Below are 23,569 nucleotides of genomic sequence, written 5' to 3' on the forward strand. Positions count from 1 at the left end.
CCTGGGGTGCAGGGCATAATGTGCCAGGGGTGCAGGGCATAATGTGCCTGGGGTGCAGGGCATAATGTGCCAGGGGTGCAGGGCATAATGTGCCTGGGGTGCAGGGCATAATGTGCCTGGGGTGCAGGGCATAATGTGCCTGGGGTGCAGGGCATAATGTGCCTGGGGTGCAGGGCATAATGTGCCTGGGGTGCAGGGCATAATGTGCCTGGGGTGCAGGGCATAATGTGCCTGGGGTGCAGGGCATAATGTGCCTGGGGTGCAGGGCATAATGTGCCTGGGGTGCAGGGCATAATGTGCCAGGGGTGCAGGGCATAATGTGCCTGGGGTGCAGGGCATAATGTGCCTGGGGTGCAGGGCATAATGTGCCTGGGGTGCAGGGCATAATGTGCCAGGGGTGCAGGGCATAATGTGCCTGGGGTGCAGGGCATAATGTGCCTGGGGTGCAGGGCATAATGTGCCTGGGGTGCAGGGCATAATGTGCCTGGGGTGCAGGGCATAATGTGCCTGGGGTGCAGGGCATAATGTGCCTGGGGTGCAGGGCATAATGTGCCTGGGGTGCAGGGCATAATGTGCCTGGGGTGCAGGCATGATGCACGGACACCTGTGTGATACATGGCAGCGCTAGTCTGGGGGAAGGGATGACACAAGACGGTGAAGTCACACAGGGACTCATCCCTAGAATAGGTATAGTGATCTGCTGCCGGGGGACTGGTCACCGCTCAGCTGCTGCCCCCACAGGTCACTGGGTAACAGGGGGCACAGCCTCCCAGCTGGGCAGCGGCACTCACCAGGCACCGTCACCGCATGGCAGGGAGCCGCAGGGCATCGGGTCTCCGACTGTCACCACCAGAATGAGAGACTATAGGGGGAGGGGCGGCGCTCCAGATAAAGTACTCCGTGCACGGCCGGCCTGTGTAGGGGAGAAGCGGGGGGATGTACTGGAGGCCCACCCATCGGTGGTACAGCTCTGTGTGTCTGCCTGCAGCTAGCTCCTCCCCTTCAGTGTGTCAGAGCGAGGTTGGACCGGTCCGCGCTGAGTGGGGATGGGGAGCGCTGCCGCGGAGGGAGCCGGGATCTGACCGATCAGAAGAGGGAGCGCTACTATAGGGGGAGTCTGCATCGGACCAGTCATCAGAGAGCCCTACTACAGAGGGAGCCGGGGTCTGAGATCAGAGCAGAGTGCTGCCGCGGAGGGAGCCAGGGTCAGATCTGCTTAGGCTATGTGCGCACTAGAAATGTGAAGTTTCTCAAGAAAATTTCTTGAGAAACTTCTGCCAGTGAAAGATTTCCGGACCTGCGGAAAAAATCCGCATGCGTTTTTGCCGCGGATTTGCCGCGGATTTACCGCGGATTTACCGCAGGTTTGTCCCTGCAATAAATAATAAAGATAATCGATAGACAGATAATGGATAGAGGGAAAGATGGATAGATGAATAGATAGATAGATCGAGGGATAGATAGATAGATGAATAGATAGATAGATAGATAGATAGAGGGATAGATGGATAGATAGATGGATAGATAGATAGAGGGATAGATAGATAGATAGATGGATAGATGGATAGATAGAGGGATAGATGGATAGATAGATAGATAGATAGATAGATAGAGGGATAGATAGATGGATAGATAGATAGATAGATAGAGGGATAGATAGATAGATAGATGGATAGATGGATAGATGGATAGATAGATAGATAGATAGATAGAGGGATAGAGGGATAGATAGATAGATAGATAGAGGGATAGATGGATAGATAGATAGATAGATAGAGGGATAGATAGATAGATAGATAGATAGATGGATAGATAGATAGATAGATAGAGGGATAGATAGATAGATAGAGGGATAGATAGATAGAGGGATAGATAGATAGATAGATAGAGGGATAGATAGAGGGATAGATAGATAGATGAGAAAAACCTATATAATGTTCCACCTCCCTGCATTTTCTAAGCTGGCACCCTTTAGTGACTTTCATGTGGCACTTAGGCTACTTTCACACCTCCGGTTTTTGCTATGCGGCACAATCCGGCACTTTGCATGAAAATCGCAACCGGTTTTTTTTGCTGCCGGTTGCGATTTTCCTGCATAGACTTTAATTCGTGCCGCATTGTGCCGCATGGCCTTGCGTTCCGTCCGGTTTTTGCCGCATGCGGCAGATGTAGCCGATGCGGCGGCCGGATGGAACGTTGCCTGGCACGTTTTTTCGTGCGGCAAAAAAAACCGCATCGCGCCGCATTCGGCCGATGCGGCGCATTTTTCAATGCATGCCTATGGCGGCCGGATGCGGCGCGATGCGGCAATAACTGCATCCGGCCGCCGCATGCGGTTTTTGCCACTGCGCATGCTCAGTAGCATGCCGCAAGCGGCAAAAACCGGACTGGCCGCACAGGAAAAACTTATGCAAAGGATGCGGTGTTTTCACCGCATCCGTTGCATAGCTTGCACAGCCGGATTGAGCCGCAGAGCTCAAGCCGGATGTGTGAAAGTAGCCTAAAGGGTGCTTAGCCTTGTATTTAGCCATAAAATAAATAAATAATTAAAAAAAAATGACCTGAGGTCCCCCCATTTTTTGTAGCCAGCTAGGGTAAAGCAGACGGCTGCAGCCTGCAGACCACCGCTGGCAGCTTCACCTTGGCTGATAATCCAAAACAGTGGGCACCCCACGCTGTTATTTTAAATTATATAAATAATTTAAAACAAAAAACGTGGGGTCCCCCCCATATTGGATCACCAGCCAAGGTAAAGCGGACAGCTGGGGTCTGATATTCTCAGACTAGGGAGGTCCACTGTTATTGGACACTCCCCAGCCTAAAAATAGCAGGCCGCAGCCGCCCCAGAAGTGGCGCATCCATTAGACGTGCCAATCCTGGCGCTTTGCCCCAGCTCATCCCGCGCCCTGGTGCGTTGGCAAACGGGGTAATATATGGGGTTGATGCCAGATGTGTAATGTCACCTGGCATCAAGCCCTGGGGTTGGTGAGGTCAGGCGTCTATCAGATACCCGACATCAGCAACCCAGTCAGTAATAATTAAAAAATAGACAACAAAAAAAGTTTTATTTGAAAAAACACTCCCCAAAACATTCCCTCTTTAACCAATTTATTGAAAAGAGCACAATCAATTCCACGTCCGGCGTAATCCAATAAGGGGGGGGGGGGGGCACGGCGATCCATACCATAGTCGCTGTCCCAGTCAATGAAAAACAGAATGTTCCCCATTGGCTGGGAGAGCAATGCAGTGACCTGAGCTAACATCAATAGGTCAGCTCAGGTCACTGCAGGGGATGACGAGCGCTGCCATCAGGAGCATAGATGAGATCATTACCTTCTGTGATCATCTCCTGTACTGCTGACGTCAGCGCTGTCACTGACTTATCGCGAGAGCCCGTGACGTCACCGCTAGTGACAGTCTCGGGCCGCTTGCGAGACGGGCATAGACAGCAGTGACCGCGGTGACGTCAGGAGGCAGGAGATCGTCACAGCAGGTAATGATCTCACCTCCTGACAGCAGCGATCGTCATCCCCGCGGCTCCCAGCACTGCAGGATGTCAGTGTCTGCCTGCGCTGTGACAGGCTGCTGACACTGCGGGCAGACACTGACACCCTGCAGTGCAGGCAGCCGCGAGGCCGGAGCAGGACACACACTGCACGGGCACCTGGAGGTCGCACGGAAGTGCTTCTGTGCGGCGTCCAGGGAGTGTGACGTGTGTTTACTCTGCTCCTCTTCCTGGCATAATGACATCGCTTCCTGCAAAACCGCAGGCAGCGATGGGCATTACCGCAGGTAATTCGCGGCTATTCCGGTGGTATATTGCACATCATTGCTACCTGCGGAATACCCCCGGAATACCGCAGGTACCTGCGGAAATTAATGGACATGCACATTTTCTCAAGAAAGTTTCTCGAGAAAATTTTCTCAAGAAATTTTCTTGAGAAAAATCCGCACAGTGCGCACAACTATTTTTTTTTTCTCATTGAATTTCATGGGAAATGTCTGCACAAAGATTGCAGACATTTCTCAAGAAATTTCCGGGGCAAATCCGCGGGTAAATCCGCAGGTAAAAAGCTCTAGTGCGCACATAGCCTTAGGGAGCACCACCATGACGGGGAAGGACTCAAGGGTGATGGGTGGTGCAACGGTTCTGCTTTTAACCCATAATATCTGTGCGCCAAAATGCTGTGGTTTGTACCAGACCGGTCACACTTGTTTTATTCAGTTCAAAGTTGCTGGTCAGTTGTGGTGTGGTTTTTTTTAGTATACAATTTAGGGTGACTGCCTCCATATTCGATTGAGCTTCTCCCATAAGCCTAAGGAGGTTTTTATTAATGCTGGATCCTACCTGCCCACTAGACTTTTACGAGGGATAGATTATAGGTCTACAAACCCATCAAAGAAGATTACGCCTTGTCATGGCTGATGGGCTACCATTAATTGCTTTCTATATCTATGTATCTATCTATATATATGCTGAGTGCCCACTAAAGGAATCCGCACCATCGAATTTACAAAAAAATTTCAAATTAAGCCCATGTATTAGTTATTTGCAAAAAAACTTGCTTACATTAACGTTAATGGAGCTGGAGCTACAGGTCATTAATAGGAGCTCTGATTGGCTGCTATAGGCAATGAGGGACATTCGTAGTATAAGAAGCTTATCTGTGTGGTAATATGAGTTTGATGGAGACATGGATAGAGAGACAAAGAGAGACAAACACAGGGAGAGAGGCAGACAGAGAGACGGAGCGATAGGCTATGTGCCCACGGGAGCTTGTTTCTGCGGATTTTGCCGCGGAAAACCTGCGGATTTTTCTGGATTTTCCAGATAAATCTGCAGATTTTAGCATGTACAGTCACTCCCCATGTTATCCTATGGGACATGGGGAGTGCTGTGTCCATGCTGCGGAAAGTGCGGCTGCCAAACATGCTGCAGACGTCCCGCAGCCTCACGTAACTGCATGTCAATTATTCATGCGCAATTACCTGCAGAAATCCCGGCCCTCCGCTATGGAGATACAGGCTGGGACGTCCGCAGGTAAGCTGCATGAATGTCCGCATGTTTCCCGCAGCTATTCTGCTTGAATCTCGCAGCTAAAAATAGCTGCGGACGCCGGCGGGCAGCTTCGGGAAACATGCGCTCATACCTGTAGATACATCCGCAGGTACGAGCGCCCGTGGGCACATAGCCATACAGTGACTTTCAGGCTCCATATCTCATCATCCACTACAGCTTGAAATCTGAAACTACCTTCATTTGATAGACATTCCTCTTGAGTACCTCATACATAAATTGACTTGCAACTATTTAGCATCTGATTAGTTATGTAGATTCTTGTCATGTCATGGGATTGTTGCTGTTTTTCTTCTAAACATCTAAATTTTTGTTTTTATTATTTTATTGGTATTTTGTAAATCCACCTTTTGGCTTTCAACTTTGCCTGAATCCTTCTGGGCATGATCTCATTCAGATTCAATCATGTTTTGACTGAAATCTGATCTGAGGTATTTTCTACACGTTCCCCATGTTGGTGCATACTGGTCAACTCACTTGGGTATGTATACAGCTTTTTCTTCAACTCTACCCACAAGTGTATGATTGGGTTGAGGTTTGAAGACTGCGGACTAATTCAGAATGTTTACTTTATTGTCATTGAACCATTTGTTCACCAATCTCCACGTATGCTTCATATTAATGTCATACTGAAACACTATTTCTTTGTCGCTCCATTGGGAGACCCAGACAATTGGGTGTATACCTTCTGCCTCTGGAGGCCACACAAAGTATTACACTTTTAAAAAAGTGTAACCCCTCCCCTCTGCCTATACACCCTCCCGTGGATCACGGGCTCCTCAGTTTTATGCTTTGTGTGGAAGGAGGCACACATCCACTCATGCATCTCATACATAGTTATGACGGATGGAAGAAAAGAGGACCCCGATGGGGTCCCCGGCATGTTCCCTTCTCACCCCACTATGTCGGCGGTGTTGTTAAGGTTGAGGTACCCATTGCGGGTACAGAGGCTGGAGCCACATGCCGTCTCCTTCACCATCCCTTATGCGGCTCTGGGAGAAGTGGGATCCTAAGCGGTCATCCACGTGCTGGGACCGTGCTCCATCCGCAGCCCCTGGTGGAACCTGCCGGTCCGGAGCTTCTTCACCCCCAGGGACCGGGCCCTGCAACTTGAAGGTACTCTGTGTCCCCATGTGTGGACTGTACAGGGAGGGAGGTCGCTCCTTCTCCCCGGAAGCCGCGGTAGTTTCGTCCGCAGTTTTTTTCGGCGGACTTCCGCGCCGACCATGCCTGCTTGTCGGGCACGGCCTTAAATTTAGTCCCCGGCTTCGCCGCGGCCTAGTCGAGCAAAATCCCACCACCGGGCCTGCCTGTCAGGGGTTAGGGCGGGATTACCGACGTGACGTCGGCTCTGAGGGCTGGAGCATCTTTGCATGTCTCCCCCCACCCTCATTGACCACTTGGGGACTCCAGATTCCCGCTCTTTGCTGGCGCCGCCCTCGGCTTCACACCCCCCCTGAGAGCTCCGGCAGCCATTTTTAGCATTCTGCCGGTGGATGCTATTCAGCGGCAAAGCTCTGCAGCTCTGAGGGATCCACGACAGGGAATCTGGAGGACACACTCCGCTCGTTAGCGGTTGGTAAGCCACACCGGTCACCCGGTGTTGGTCCCCCTAGGGTGCCGGGATATATATAGATATATATATCTGTTCGGAAAGGCTGTATACCCTTTTCCCATATACCCTCAGTGGTCACTCTCCTAAGAGACAACAGCATGTCGTCCACAAGGAGCAAAGCTACTAAGGCACAGACTTTTTTCGCGGCCTGTACCTCTTGTGGGGCTATGTTGCCTGCGGGATCCACCTACCCCCACTGTGATCAATGCTCGACTCCTGCCACGCTTGCTCAGCCAGAGCCTCGGGCACTTGTGGGCCCCTCGGCTCATGTAGATCCCCCGGCTCCCCCTGAGCAGTCTGCAGGGACAGAGTCACCGTCGTTGGCCTCTTTCGCTGCGACACTCTCCCAGTCACTTTCTCAATCCATTGCACAGTCTATGGACAAATGGTCATCTAAGCTCCTTGAGGCTTTGCAGTCCAGACCGGGCCCTTCACAGGCCCCGGCCCCTGTTAGTTTGTCTCCTCCAGGCCCCTCTCGGTCCGCGCCGCAGCGCGCTCCCAGGATAGCCTCTAGGTCCCAGGCGGAGGACTCCTGCCCGGATCGCAGCCCCAGGTCGCCTAAGCGGCCTCGCTGGGACTCTTCCCCGGCCTCCTCACGCTGCTCTGGATCCCAGCTTGATGACTCTCAGGAAGACGAGGCGGACGTGGGAACTCAGGGCTCTGACCCTGACTTCATCCTTAACCTTGATGCCCCTGAGGGGGACGCCTTGGTAAATGATATTATCTCGTCCATCAACCAGGTGCTGGATCTCTCACCCCCACCTCCTCCTGCAGAGGAGCCGGCTTCTCAGCAGGAGAAACACCAATTTCGATTCCCCAAACGTACGCGCAATACGTTTTTTGATCACTCTAACTTTAGGGACGCTGTCCAGAAGCCCAGAGCGGTCCCGGACAAGCGCTTTGCTAAACGGCACACTGACACGCGTTACCCCTTTTCACCTGAAGTCGTTAAGGGCTGGGCGCACTCTCCCAAGGTGGATCCTCCAGTCTCTAGATTGGCTGCTAGGTCCGTTGTGTCTGTTGCCGATGGCGCATCCCTGAAGGATGCTACTGACAGACAGATAGAGCTCTTGGTGAAGTCTATTTATGAGGCCACGGGCGCGTCTTTCGCCCCGGCCTTTGCGGCCGTGTGGGCTCTCCAAGCAATCTCGGCATGTCTGACTGAGATTAATGCCGTCACGCGGAATTCTGCTCCGCAGGTTTCTTCCTTGACCTCTCAGGCATCAGCATTTTCGTCCTACGCCATGAATGCCGTCCTGGACTCTGCTAGCCGTACGGCTGTGGCATCCGCTAACTCCGTGGCAGTCCGCAGGGCCATGTGGCTGCGCGAATGGAAAGCAGACTCTGCTTCCAAAAGGTTCTTAACTGGTTTGCCTTTTTCTGGCGACCGTTTGTTTGGCGAACGGTTGGATGAGATTATTAAGGAATCCTCGGGAAAGGACTCCTCCTTACCCCAGTCCAAACCTCAGAGACCTCAGAAGAGAAAAATCCAATCGAGGTTTCGGTCCTTTCGTCCCTCCGCCAAGACCCAATCCTCGTCGTCCAACCGGCCGGAGAAAGGCCAAAGGAATTTCTATGCGTGGCGATCCAAGTCACGCCCCCAAAAGGCTGCGGGAGGCACTGCCTCCAAGACGGCCTCCACATGACTCTCGGCCTCATCTAACCACAACCTCGGTCGGTGGCAGGCTCTCCCGCTTTGGCGACGCCTGGTGGCCACACGTTCAAGACCGATGGGTGAGAGACATTCTGTCTCATGGTTACAGGATAGAGTTCAACTCTCGTCCTGCGGCTCGTTTCTTCCAAACCTCCCCACCCCCCGCACAGGCCGACGCACTTTTTCAGGCAGTGGACGCTCTAAAGGTAGATGGAGTTGTGATTCCCGTTCCCCTTCAGGAACGTGGACGCGGATTTTACTCCAACTTGTTCGTGGTGCCAAAAAAGGACTGGTCATTCCGTCCCGTTCTGGACCTCAAGCTGCTCAACAGACATGTGAGAACCAGACGGTTTCGGATGGAATCTCTCCGCTCGGTCACCGCCTCGATGTCACAAGGAGACTTCCGAGCATCGATCGACATCAAAGATGCTTATCTCCATGTGCCGATCGCACCCGAACATCAACGTTTCCTGCGTTTCGCCATCGGGGACGAACACCTCCAGTTCGTGGCATTGCCTTTCGGCCTGGCGACAGCCCCACGGGTTTTCACCAAAGTCATGGCATCCGTCGTGGCGGTCCTGCACTCTCAGGGCCATTCGGTGATCCCTTACTTGGACGATCTCCTAGTCAGGGCCCCTTCTCAGGTGGCGTGTCAACAAAGTCTTACCGTCACTCTGGCGACTCTCCAGCAGTTCGGGTGGATCATCAATTTCCTGAAATCCAAGTTGACGCCGACCCAATCACTGACTTACCTCGGGATGGAATTTCATACCCAGCCAGCGTTAGTCATGCTACCGTGGGACAAACAGCTTTCTCTGCAGGCGGGGGTGCAGTCACTTCTTCGGAGTCAGTCACACCCCTTAAGGCGCCTCATGCACTTCCTGGGGAAGATGGTTGCAGCTATGGAGGCAGTGCCGTTCGTGCAATTCCATCTACGGCCACTCCAATGGGACATTCTTCGCAAATGGGACAAGAGTGCTGCTTCCCTCGACAAGAACATCTCTCTTTCCCTCGCAACCAAAACATCACTTCAGTGGTGGCTCCTACCCACATCTCTGGCCCGGGGAAAATCCTTCCTACCCCCAACCTGGGCCGTGGTCACCACGGACGCGAGCCTGTCAGGTTGGGGAGCGGTTTTTCTCCACCACAGGGCTCAAGGAACCTGGACTCCAATAGAATCGTCCCTTCAGATCAATATCCTGGAGATAAGGGCAGTATATCTAGCCCTATTGGCTTTCCATCGGTGGCTGGAGGGCAGGCAGATCCGAATCCAGTCGGACAACGCCACTGCCGTCGCCTACATCAACCACCAAGGCGGCACTCGCAGTCGTCAAGCCTTCCAGGAAGTCCGGCGGATTCTGCAGTGGGTGGAAGACACAGACTCCACCATCTCCGCAGTTCACATCCCGGGCGTAGAAAACTGGGAAGCAGATTTTCTCAGTCGTCAGGGCATGGACGCGGGGGAATGGTCTCTTCACCCAGACGTGTTTCGAGAGATCTGTCGCCGCTGGGGAACGCCGGACGTCGATCTCATGGCGTCACGACACAACAACAAGGTCCCGGCCTTCATGGCACGGTCTCAGGATCACAGAGCTCTGGCAGCGGACGCTTTGGTCCAGGATTGGTCGCAGTTTCGACTGCCATACGTGTTTCCCCCTCTGGCGATGCTGCCCAGGGTACTACGCAAGATCCGGTCCGAATGCCGTCGCGCCGTTCTCGTCGCTCCAGACTGGCCGAGGCGGTCGTGCTATCCGGATCTGTGGCATCTCACGGTGGGTCAACCGTGGGCACTTCCAGACCGCCCAGACTTGCTGTCACAAGGCCCGTTTTTCCATCTGAATTCTGTGGCCCTCAACCTGACTGCGTGGCCATTGAGTCCTGGCTCCTAGCGTCTTCAGGGTTATCTCAGGATGTCATTGCCACCATGGGACAAGCCAGGAAACCAACGTCCGCCAAGATCTATCACAGGACTTGGCAAATCTTCTTATCCTGGTGCTCTGATAACGGTTTTCCTCCATGGCCGTTTGCATTACCCACATTTCTTTCATTCCTACAATCTGGAATGGACAAGGGTTTGTCCCTCGGCTCTCTCAAGGGCCAAGTGTCGGCACTCTCCGTGTTTTTTCAAACGCGTCTAGCCAGGTTTCCGCAGGTCCGCACGTTCCTGCAGGGGGTTTGCCACATGGTTCCACCTTACAAACGTCCGTTGGAACCTTGGGATCTTAACAGGGTCCTGACGGCTCTTCAAAAGCCGCCTTTTGAGCCGCTGCGGGATGTCTCTCTCTCCCGTCTTTCTCAGAAGGTGGCCTTCCTGGTGGCAGTCACATCACTTCGCAGAGTGTCTGAGCTTGCAGCGCTGTCATGCAAAGCTCCCTTCCTGGTTTTCCACCAGGATAAGGTGGTTCTGCGTCCTGTCCCGGAATTTCTCCCTAAGGTGGTATCCCCGTTTCATCTAAATCAGGATATCTCCTTGTCTTCCTTTTGCCCTAATCCAATTCACCAGTGTGAAAAGGATTTGCACTCTTTGGATCTAGTGAGAGCACTCCGGGTCTACGTGTCTCGCACGGCGCCCCTGCGCCGTTCAGACGCGCTCTTTGTCCTTGTCGCTGGCCAGCGTAAGGGATCTCAGGCCTCCAAGTCAACCTTGGCTCGGTGGATCAAGGAACCGATTCTCGAGGCCTACCGTACTTCTGGGCTTCCGCTCCCTTCAGGGTTGAAAGCCCATTCTACCAGAGCCGTAGGTGCGTCCTGGGCATTGCGGCACGGCTCAGCAGGTGTGTCAGGCAGCTACGTGGTCTAGTCTGCACACTTTCACGAAGCACTATCAAGTGCATACCTATGCTTCGGCAGACGCCAGTCTAGGTAGGCGAGTCCTCCAGGCGGCGGTTGCCCACCTGTAAGAGGGGGCCGTTTTCGGCTCTTTTTATTGAGGTATTGATTTACCCACCCAGGGACTGCTCTTGGACGTCCCAATTGTCTGGGTCTCCCAATGGAGTGACAAAGAAAAAGGGAATTTTGTTTACTTACCGTAAATTCCTTTTCTTCTAGCTCCTATTGGGAGACCCAGCACCCGCCCCTGTGCCCTTCGGGCTGGTTGTTCTTTTGTGTACACATGTTGTTGATGTTGATTTGTTCTTTGGGTTCATGGTCTTCAGTTCTCCGAACATCCTTCGGATTGAATTTACCCTAGACCAATTTATAAGTTTTCTCCTTCCTGCTTTTGCACCAAACTGAGAAGCCCGTGATCCACGGGAGGGTGTATAGGCAGAGGGGAGGGGTTACACTTTTTTAAAAGTGTAATACTTTGTGTGGCCTCCAGAGGCAGAAGCTATACACCCAATTGTCTGGGTCTCCCAATAGGAGCTAGAAGAAAAGGAATTTACGGTAAGTAAACAAAATTCCCTTTGTTGTCCTTTCCATACCCATAATACTCGATTGAGTCTACGAAGTAAATCGTTTTGTAGGATACCACATATAGCTCAGCATTGAGACCACCATCGATCTTGGTCAACTATCCAACGCCTTTAGCTGTGAATCAACCCCTTATCATCAGGCTTTCCGCACTGAACTTAACAGTTCTTTCAATTTCTTGGTTCGTTGGTCCATTTTTCTCTTGTTTCGTCCAGACCCATTTGCTCCCATCAGAGTCTAGTCTATTGACTTTCGTCTCATCACTCCAAAGCACTCGTTGCAATCTTCTACTGTCCACTTTTCATACTTTTTTGCAAACACGAGCCAACACTTGTGATGATATTGAAGTTGAGGGTTCTACAGCTTTTTTCTGGCCACCATTCCAGACTTGTGTAACGTGCATCACATAGTGCTTGCATGTACATCTGTGATTTCACTCTAATGGAGCATGTAAGCCACCTCCACTGCCGTGTTTGTCACAACAGAATTGATAGACATTGTGGTGAGCTGACTTGTTGAATATGATATTTTGCCTGGGCGTCTACCTCTTGGCTTTTGAATGGATGGGCAGACTTCATTTTGCATTCTTCCAATTGTCATGACACTCACCTGATGCAGTTTGGCCATTTTCTTGGCCCAAAGACTGAGCGATTACCGTAATATTTGTAATCATTACATTCGTAACGAGTACTTTGTAATACTCGCATATTTGTTACGGATAGCGAATACAATGCAAGTTAATAGGAAATATGAGTAATTTTCTGCTGGACCCAACAAAGAGGTCTGGGGGCCTAGGAAAAGGCTGAAATGAATGGGAAAGTGATGAAACTGAATGGGGAGAGCCCGGAAAATATGCCTGCATGCATTTCTGATAAATAGTTTCTAGGAATGAGGATGTCATGGTATTAGGCCACTTTTACAGGTACACAGGAACACCTACCAAACCTAACCTAAATTGCAATTTACAGGCCAAAGAGGTTAAGAAACAGTTTTTCCTGCATAATCACTTAAATTGAAGGCTAAATAAACCGGAGGAAAAAAAAATATCCTTTAAGTGTTTGTTGACAGGTAGTATTTGGTTGGGGTTTTTTTTTTTACTTTTTTTTACTTTTACAATTGGGAGGGCTGTGACATACATTTTGTAGGTCCCTCTGTCATACATAATTTCTAATTAGCTATTCCCCAGCACTTTACAAGACCAGCTAGAATGTGCCTGTTGGTATATTGATGTTTGTCCTGAGGGGTCTCAAGTGGTTCTGTAACTTACAGTATGTTTTGGAGGGACTGCTGTTACTTTGGGCGGTCCCTTCCTTGTGAGACTCAGATAGTGGAATACATATTCCATAGCAGTTTACAATGTGCCCATTGGGGCAGTGGGCTTTTCCCTCCTCCTCCTCCACAAATTTCCCGTTCTGGAACGTAAACGTGTGTGTAAACCAGAAGAGCAAGAGCAGATTCTGTCTTGGATGACAGACCACAAGGTTTCTTTGCATTTCTCAAGCAGTAATAAATCTTCCATGATCAGTGTACTGTGGATACACAGAAGGCTGGCCCATCCAATCCTCAACCTGGTTCTCCCCCCCCCCATCATCAGTCACAGGAAACCTAGATCCTCAGAGTGGCCAAGCTTAGGATCATGTTCTGTATGTATCCTTTGGTTGGCTCTGGCCTCACCGTGCAGTGTTGAAGAGGGACGTGAGGAGGTGGCGTGCTTTGATGCGCAAGTATTTGAGGACTTATGACCAGAAGAAAGCCAGTTTGAGGAACCTAATTTACAGTCTCCAGAGGTGGAGGCTGATGATGATGAGACACAGTTGCCATCAGGTCAGCCTACAATCTCAACTGGGAAGGAGGATGAGATGAAAGACGAGGTGGTTGATGAGTCCACTGATCCGACCTGGATTGTTTACATGTATAGCAAGCACAGGATCACAAAGGAAGATGAATATGGCACGAAGGGGTTGTGGTTTGCCCAGAGTGAGAACTGGGTCAACTGTTCCGAAGAGCACCCCCACTGTGGCCCTAGTCAGAGCAAGGAGGCGTTCAGCCGCTGTCTGGAAGTTTTTTTTCTGACAGTTCTTAAGAGAAAAACATTGTAATCTGTAGCATCTGCCATACCAAGTTGAGCAAAGGCCAGTGCAAAGGCAACCTGACCACCATCAGTATGTGGAACCACATGGCAGTCAAGCACCCCATTAATAATAATCTTTACTTCTACAGCGCCAACATATTCCGCAGCGCTTTACAATTCAGAAGTTCATATACAAGCAAGTAAGTTGTAGGAAATACAATAATTATAGCAAAAAAGACAACCCTGCTTATGAGAGCTTACATCTACAATGAAGTGGGGGGGACAAGGTACAGGTGCACTGCTCATATCCAATGACAATCCAGCCATCTCAAAGAAATGGGGGATAGATAAAGCCTCAAACCTCAGACTTCACTACTTTTTCATAAAAACATATAATTTTATTGATATCAAATTCACATACATAAACAAACATTTAAGTTTAAAATGAGGAAAGAGATAGGAGAGAATATATCCCTGTCCTTTTCCCTTCCTAGGCTACGGGGGTCGGCGTCCTAAATGTGGTGACGCCCCCGTTCCACGACAGCTCCGTCCCTAGATGATGGCCTCCCTAGTTTGGCTGGGTGCATTCCCTCTAAAAGATAGAAACACCCCAAAGCAGTAACACCACAGTGAGGAAAGAGTGCACAGTCAACAGTGACTAATTTGTCTGTATCATCACCACGACATATAGGGATTAGGGGCTTAGGGGTCGTCAGATATTTTTAAATCAGTCTTGTGTGCTCAATAGCAGATAGATAAAACACACAATTTTCCCTAGATGATGGCCTCCCTAGTTTGGCTGGGTGCATTCCCTCTAAAAGATAGAAACACCCCAAAGCAGTAACACCACAGTGAGGAAAGAGTGCACAGTCAACAGTGACTAATTTGTCTGTATCATCACCACGACATATAGGGATTAGGGGCTTAGGGGTCGTCAGATATTTTTAAATCAGTCTTGTGTGCTCAATAGCAGATAGATAAAACACACAATTTTAAGACACAAGATTTGCTATTCAAGAAATGCCCCATTTAAGTTTAAAATGAGGAAAGAGATAGGAGAGAATATATCCCTGTCCTTTTCCCTTCCTAGGCTACGGGGGTCGACGTCCTAAATGTGGTGACGCCCCCATTCCACGACGGCTCCGTCCCTAGATGATGCCCTCCCTTCACATGCATTCACCTGCCCTGCGACCGTCGCTCTGGCCGGCGACCCGCCTCCTTCCTAAGGGGAAACATATACATGGGAAACACGGGAAACATGTAAACATCCCGCCCACCTCCTTCCTTCCGTATAGCCGCTGGCGGCAGGTAAGGAGATGTGTGCTGCCGCAGGAAAGAGGAACTACATCGTACCTGTCGCGGCACCGGCATTATGTCGAAGCCTGCACCGATGATACGATAACGACGCTTTTGCGCTCGTTCATCGTATCATCTATGATTTACACACTACGACATCGCAAGTGACGCCGGATGTGCGTCACTTTCGATTTGACCCCACCGATATCGCACCTGCGATGTCGTAGTGTGCAAAGCCGCCCCAAGGGTGATAGACAGAGATGAGGGTGGAGTTGTAGGAAGGTGATGCACTTTGGAGAGCTTTGTGAGTGAGAACAAGCAATTTGAATTGGATCCTGTGATATATGGGCAGCCAATACAATGACTGGCACAGAGCAGAAGTATCTAAGTAATGGTTAGCCAGATAGGAAACCCTGGCTGCAGCATTAAGGATGGACTGTTGAGGAGAGAGTCTAGATAGGGGGAGATCAATTAATAGTGAATTGCAGTAGTCAAGGCGAGAGTTGATCAGGGCCACAATGAGGGTTTTTGTAGTTTCCATGGTGAGAAAGGGGCACATGCTAGCAATGTCCTTGAGGTGCAAGCGACAGGAGCGGGCAAGAGATTGTATATAGGAGGTGAAAGAGAGATTGGTGTTGAACATAACCCCCAGACAGTGAGCCTTCCGCCTAGGAGTTATTATTGTGGTACCACACACAGAGAGGGAGATGTCCGGTTTAGGGAGGTTAGAAGAAAGAGGGAAGAGAAGAAGTTCAGTTTTGGAAAGGTTAAGTTTCAAACACAGAGCAGACATGACTTTGGAAACTACAGACAGACAGTAGGTGGGCAGAACATCAGGGTTAAGGGTGATGCACACGCTGCGACATCGCTAACGATGTATCGTCGGGGTCACGTCGTTAGTGACGCACATCCGGCGCCGTTAGTGACATCGCAGCGTGTAACACCAATGAGCGACTATCAACGAGCGCAAAAACGTGAAAATTCGTTGCTCGTTGACACGTCGTTCATTTCCTTAATATCGTTGTTGCTGCTGCAGGTACGATGTTGTTTGTCGTTCCTGCGGCAGCACACATCGCTATGTGTGACACCGCAGGAACGACAAACATCTCCTTACCTGCGTCCACCGGCAATGAAGAAGGAAGGAGGTGGGCGGCATGTTCCAGCCGCTCATCTGCGCCCCTCCTCTGCTATTGGACGGCTGCCGTGTGACGTCGCTGTGACGCTGCACGAACCGCCCCCTTAGAAAGGAGGCAGAAAGCCGGCTAGAGCAACGTCGCAGGGAAGGTAAGTCCGTGTGACAGATGTTGTACGCCACGGGCAGTGATTTGCCCGTGTCGCACAACCGACGGGGGCGGGTACGCTCGCTAGCGATATCGGTACCGATATCGCAGCGTGTAAAGTACCCTTAACAAATTTGTGTCTGCAGATCAAACCACTGCCATGTCGCCTGTGCTACATCCTTCACAATCTGCTGTCCAGAAAGCAGGCACTCATACATTCTGCCCACAAGCTGTGATTGCACTGACACAGCAAACATCAACCACATCCACTTTCTTGTCAAAGCAAAGCGTCCAGTTGTCTGTGCCTGAGAACTTGGTAAGGAAGTGTAAATACCCAGCCACGCATCCACAGGCAAAAAAACCTAAACTCACACATTGCCATATTGCTAGCCGTAGAGATGTTGCTGTTTAGGCTTGTGAGAACAATGTTTCCATGATCTCTTGGCTGTGACTGCCCCATGATGCAGTGTTCCCAGCTGCCACTATTTTTCCCGGTGTGCTGTCCGCGTGTTACACAAGTACGTGTTAAATAATCTCAATCATGCTCTTACCAACGCTGAAACCCGGGAAGGTCCACCTAACAACAGACACATGGACAAGTTGTTGTGGACAGGGACGATACATATGTCACGGCACACTGGGTGAACTTGGTGGAAGCTGGGACAAAGTCGCAAACTGGAACATCACACATCCTACCCACACCAAGAATAGCGGGCTCAACTTCTACCAGCATTCCACCTCATCATATGCTACTTCCTGTCTCCCCTCCTCCTCATCCTCTCCTGAATTACCCTTGTTATCACTGCAAAGCAGGGGGCTGAGCAGCAGCGCTTTGGCAAAGCGGCAACACGCTCTGCTGAAGCTGATCTGTTAAGGTCAGAAACCACACACTGCAGCAGAGCTGTGGCAAGGTAGAAAAGAGCAGACCGATCAGTGGCCCTCCCCGCTGCACCTCAAACCCGGTCAGGTTGTCTGCGATAATGGGCGTAACCTGGTGACGGCTGTAAAGGTCAGCAAGCTGGTACACGTGCCATACATGTCTCACGTGCTGAACCTAGTTGTTTCGAAATTTCTGAAAACATACACTGACTTGCCGTACCTACTTGAGAAGTGAGCCAGAGTATGAGTTGGTGTACGTGCAATATGTAAGCTCATGTTCACTTGAGAAGGTGCGCTGTATTAGCGCCCATTTCTTCTACTGAATACTAGCTTCAACATGCCCTTCAGATTGAGAGTCAGCCACCACACATAACAACTGTTGAGTGGGTGTGGATCGCTGACATTTGTGAGGTTCTTGAGAATTTTGAGTACTGCAGCAATCTCGTAAGTGGTGATCAGGCTATTATCAGCTTAACCATCCCGCTGCTGTGTCTCTTGAAACAATCACTGCATAATCTCAAAGAGGAAGCTTTGAGTGCCCAGCATGTGGCTATGGAGCCAGATTTTCCAATGGGTGATAGGTGAGGAGAGAGAGGACTTGTTTTTCTGTGCTACCCAGGGGACTCCCAATGCTACAGAGGGGACTCTCAACCCTAGCTTCATGTCTGTCAAGCATGGATGGGATGGACAGGAGGAGGAGGAGGCGGCAAGTCAACGTGAGTAGAGGATGGGTATTGCTCTCCTGGTGGGGATACAGAACCTTTGCCTGTTTGCTGCTTGGCCCACATGGCACAGTTCATGTGTAAGTATCTGTGGCAAGACTCTCGCGTGATACACATTTTATCCAACAACCTTTACTGGTTGGACACCTTTCTGGACCCACGGTACAAAGAGAAATTTCCTTCTCTCATTTTGGAGTCACCAAACGGTTGCACAATGGAAGCCTTTAAAAGGAAGGTGTCGTCCAAAAAAAAAAAAAAAAATTTCAATAACTGAAAAATGTAAAGCTTTAATGTTTTGTATAAATATTATTACTTGTTTTTAATTGAGCAAAATATATAAAAAAAAAAAAAAAAGTTTGATATTTTCCTCTCTTAAACACTAGGGGGAGCAGCTACTGAAATCCTACAGAAATCCCACTGTAGAAATAGCCTGGATTACAGCTGCAGTAAAAGTGGGCAGAATCTAATGTCACAGCTCCCCCTCCCAATCTGGGTGTTTCCAACAGGATAAGGGAAGATGAAATGTAGGGACACAGTGCGGAGCTATTTGACCACAAATGTCTAAAGTGTCACCAAGGACAGCTGCATAGTGCTCCCCACAATGCTCTGCCGCATGCATGCCCACCCGCAATGTTCTGCCACATGCACGCCCACAATGCTCTGCCACACGCATGCACACAGTGTGTGTGTACTGTGTTTATATACTGTATGTGTGACCGAGCAGCATGAGGGCAGCAGAGCCAGTGTGTGTGTATGTACTATATACCGTGTAGTATGTGTATATATTGTGTGGTGACCGAGCAGCATGAAGGAGGTGGAGCCAGTGTGTATATATACTATATACTGTGTGTATATACTGTGTGTGACTGAGCAGCATGAGGGAGGCAGAACCAGTGTGTGTACATACTATATACCATGTGTATAATGTGTATATACTGTGTGTGTGACCGAGCAGCATGAAGGAGGTGGAGCCAGTGTGTGTGTATATACTATATACTGTGTATACAGTGTGTATATACTGTGTGTGTGACCGAGCAGCATGAGGGAGGCAAAGCCAGTGTGTGTATATACTATATATAATGTACTGTGTGTATATACTGTGTGTATGACCAAGCAGCATGAGGGAGGCGGAACCAGTGTCTGTATATACTATACACTGTGTGTACTGTGTGTATATACTGTGTGTGTGACCGAGCAGCATGAGGGAGGCGGAACCAGTGTCTGTATATACTATACACTGTGTGTACTGTGTGTATATACTGTGTGTGTGACTGAGCAGCAGGAGGGAGGCAATGCTCTGCCACATGCATGCACACAATGCTCTGCACACACCCTGCCTGGCTGTTAGTGTGATATCAGAGCGTGTTTTCAGTTCTGCTGGGGCAATCATCACTGATAGGCGCTCACACCTCTCCACAGAAAGTGCAGATAGACTTACGCTTATTAAATTCAACAAGGACTGGATTTCTCCACAGTTTGCAATCCCTCAAGATGAGAGCAAGCCAAACTAAATTCCCCCAAAATGTTGATTTTGACTACTGCTGTTAATGTCCACCCCTTCCCATATAAAGCTGTTTCCTTACTGCGTCAACCACGACTCAGCCCATAAGGCTAATTTTTGTAAACACTATGCACATTGTGCAGTGGTGGACAAACCAATACAGTACTCCTACTGCAGCCTAACAACTATTTCTCATTAGAGGCCCTTGTGATGGTTACTCCCTGCGTCAACCATAACTCAGGCCATAGGGCTAATTTTTGTAAACAATGCACATTGTGCACTGAACAAACCTGGACAGTAGTCCTATCAAACTAATATTTGTCATTGGAGACCCCTGTCATGGGTTGTCTCACATTGTAACTGAAATAGGGGATACGTATTTGAAAGGAATTTACAATTCCTGTTGATGAAGAACTTATGGCCCTCTGAAAACTTGAATTGAGGGCTGCAGAATGACATGGAGGAGGAGGAGGGTAAAGTCTAGAGCTACAATGGGCGCATTGTAAACTTCTATGTAATATGTATTCCACTATCTGAGTCTCAATGAGGGAGGGACCACCCAAATGTATAATTAAGAGCAGTCTCTCCCAAACGTATTTTACTGGGCCACCTCTGGCCCAGCTGAAAACGCTCTGACCTCACACTAGCAGCCAGGCAGGCCTGCACCTCCAAGGCGTATAAGGATAGGTGCGTTTAGTGTATCAGGGAGCACAAAATGCTAGTACTACTACTTTGTATTTGGCAAGCCCCCTAGCAACATTGTCATGTGGCTGATGTGGACAGCACAAGTCAGGCTGTGACCCCTAAATATTGTGAAAACAGTGTATCAGGCAGCAGTAAATGCTAGAGTACTGCTTTGTAACTATTTGAAAAGGCCACTAGCAACATATTAATATGGCTGATGTGGATGGCACAAGTCAGGCTGTGAAACCCCTAAATATTGTGGAAACAGGTCCCGATTCCCTACCTAATCCACAATCTCTCCCTCTCTGCTGTGACCTTGTTCAGTGGTTTCAGCTCTTAAAAGAGCTATTGTATTCTGGACGGTACTATGGAGGTAGTGATACGCTTTATACTCTGTCCCTGCTCTAAAATCTGTCCCTCCGTACGCTACACTGACCTATACACTGCAGGTAGCCCTGAAAAGGACTTTTTGTGTTAATAGGCCTACACTCTCCCTAACAGCTGCTCACTCTATCCCTATACTCATACAACGCTGTCTCCGGATGCAATGCGCGCAAAATGGTGGCAGAAGGGCTTTTATAGACTCTATGATGCTGTGTGGCCAGGCAGTCACAGTAATCCCACAACCAAGATGTTTGTGGCATTACTGTGATTGGTTAAGAAGCCCAGCATGTTTAGTGGCTGCAGATCAGGCGCTAAAACGGCTGGGCGGGATATCCGAATATAGCGAGGTGAATACACAAAAACTCGCAATATAATGAATTCCCCGAATACCATACTATTTGTGCAAGTAGCAAATAGTAACAATTACACTCACTCATCACTACCAGAGACCTCTATCGATGAGCTGGATGATGCTGTTTCTCTTTTCTTAGGAAATATTCATGGCTGCTCCTGGATTGAAACCAGTGACTTTCGCTTGGGAATCAACCCAATAAGTCACTGAGCTATTAGGGAATGTGGGAACAGGTTGTAGTTTGTGGTATACAGGAAGAAAAATATTTTTAAACCTCCAGGAGCAAAACAGTAACAATGCAGTGACATAACAATAATCAGCATAACTAATCAAATGCTAAATAGCTGGAAGTCAAATGTATATATTACATATCCAAGATTATGTTCTATAATTTGCAGTTAGTACCACACTCAAAGCTGTAGTAGATGGTGAAATATGAAGACTGAAAGTCAATGTGTATATATATATATATATATATATATATATATATATATATATACATATATATATATATACATATATATCCTACAAGAATTGTGCAATAATCACACATAGGAATATATATCAAAAGGTGATTAAAGGTATAACAGATGAGTTCAGAAAAAGTGCATATGTACAGTGTAAAAAGTATTATAATATCATGATACACGGACATAGACAAGATCTGATAACATATACCAGTTAAGATATATATAAATCTCTATGAGGGATCTACAGTTAGGTCCAGAAATATTTGGACAGTGACACAAGTTTTGTTATTTTAGTTGTTTACAAAAACATGTTCAGAAATACAATTATATATATAATATGGGCTGAAAGTGCACACTCCCAGCTGCAATATGAGAGTTTTCACATCCAAATCGGAGAAAGGGTTTAGGAATCATAGCTCTGTAATGCATAGCCTCCTCTTTTTCAAGGGACCAAAAGTAATTGGACAAGGGACTCTAAGGGCTGCAATTAACTCTGAAGGTGTCTCCCTCATTAACCTGTAATCAATGAAGTAGTTAAAAGGTCTGGGGTTGATTACAGGTGTGTGGTTTTGCATTTGGAAGCTGTTGCTGTGACCAGACAACATGCGGTCTAAGGAACTCTCAATTGAGGTGAAGCAGAACATCCTGAGGCTGAAAAAAAAGAAAAAATCCATCAGAGAGATAGCAGACATGCTTGGAGTAGCAAAATCAACAGTTGGGTACATTCTGAGAAAAAAGGAATTGACTGGTGAGCTTGGGAACTCAAAAAGGCCTGGGTGTCCATGGATGACAACAGTGGTGGATGATCGCCGCATACTTTCTTTGGTGAAGAAGAACCCATTCACAACATCAACTGAAGTCCAGAACACTCTCCGTGAAGTAGGTGTATCTGTCTCTAAGTCAACTGTAAAGAGAAGACTCCATGAAAGTAAATACAAAGGGTTCACATCTAGATGCAAACCATTCATCAATTCCAAAAATAGACAGGCCTGAGTTAAATTTGCTGAAAAACACCTCATGAAGCCAGCTCAGTTCTGGAAAAGTATTCTATGGACAGATGAGACAAAGATCAACCTGTACCAGAATGATTGGAAGAAAAAAGTTTGGAGAAGAAAGGGAACGGCACATGATCCAAGGCACACCACATCCTCTGTAAAACATGGTGGAGGCAACGTGATGGCATGGGCATGCATGGCTTTCAATGGCACTGGGTCACTTGTGTTTATTGATGACATAACAGCAGACAAGAGTAGCCGGATGAATTCTGAAGTGTACCGGGATATACTTTCAGCCCAGATTCAGCCAAATGCCGCAAAGTTGATCGGACGGCGCTTCATAGTACAGATGGACAATGACCCCAAGCATACAGCCAAAGCTACCCAGGAGTTCATGAGTGCAAAAAAGTGGAACATTCTGCAATGGCCAAGTCAATCACCAGATCTTAACCCAATTGAGCATGCATTTCACTTGCTCAAATCCAGACTTAAGACGGAAAGACCCACAAACAAGCAAGACCTGAAGGCTGCGGCTGTAAAGGCCTGGCAAAGCATTAAGAAGGAGGAAACCCAGCGTTTGGTGATGCCCATGGGTTCCAGACTTAAGGCAGTGATTGCCTCCAAAGGATTCGCAACAAAATATTGAAAATAAAAATATTTTGTTTGGGTTTGGTTTATTTGTCCAATTACTTTTGACCTCCTAAAATGTGGAGTGTTTGTAAAGAAATGTGTACAATTCCTACAATTTCTATCAGATATTTTTGTTCAAACCTTCAAATTAAACGTTACAATCTGCCCTTGAATTCTGTTGTAGAGGTTTCATTTCAAATCCAATGTGGTGGCATGCAGAGCCCAACTCGCGAAAATTGTGTCACTGTCCAAATATTTCTGGACCTAACTGTATATACTACAGAGAAGTGTATAATATATATTAAACTAAAATTGACTGGTAAAAAAAAGTGGTAATACTGGTATTAAATACCACGACATATAGTGCAATTTAGTCAGGTGAATAACTAACAGTGATAAGATCAGATCATATGTATGTAAATTGGACACAATATCTGTTTGTACTGAGGGACCCAGACTGATCTTATCACTGTTAGTTACCTTTTGATATATATTATGTGTGATTTTAACTTGTATTATGCAAAATAAACAAAGGTTTTTAATAATTA

General features: G+C 48.4%; 1 protein-coding gene across 1 annotated transcript in view; it reads right to left on the reverse strand.

Moving 5' to 3' along the window:
• SLC9B2 (solute carrier family 9 member B2) overlaps positions 1 to 994 on the reverse strand; it is a 62,092-nt gene extending 61,098 nt beyond the window's left edge. The window contains exon 1 of the mRNA XM_075336710.1: positions 792 to 994. The gene's annotated coding sequence lies outside the window, so the exon portion shown is untranslated. The remainder of the gene's footprint in view (positions 1 to 791) is intronic.
• Positions 995 to 23,569: the final 22,575 nt, after the last annotated feature.

The sequence above is a fragment of the Anomaloglossus baeobatrachus genome, chromosome 1 (genome assembly GCF_048569485.1).
Source record: "Anomaloglossus baeobatrachus isolate aAnoBae1 chromosome 1, aAnoBae1.hap1, whole genome shotgun sequence".
Classification (NCBI taxonomy): Eukaryota; Metazoa; Chordata; class Amphibia; order Anura; family Aromobatidae; genus Anomaloglossus; species Anomaloglossus baeobatrachus.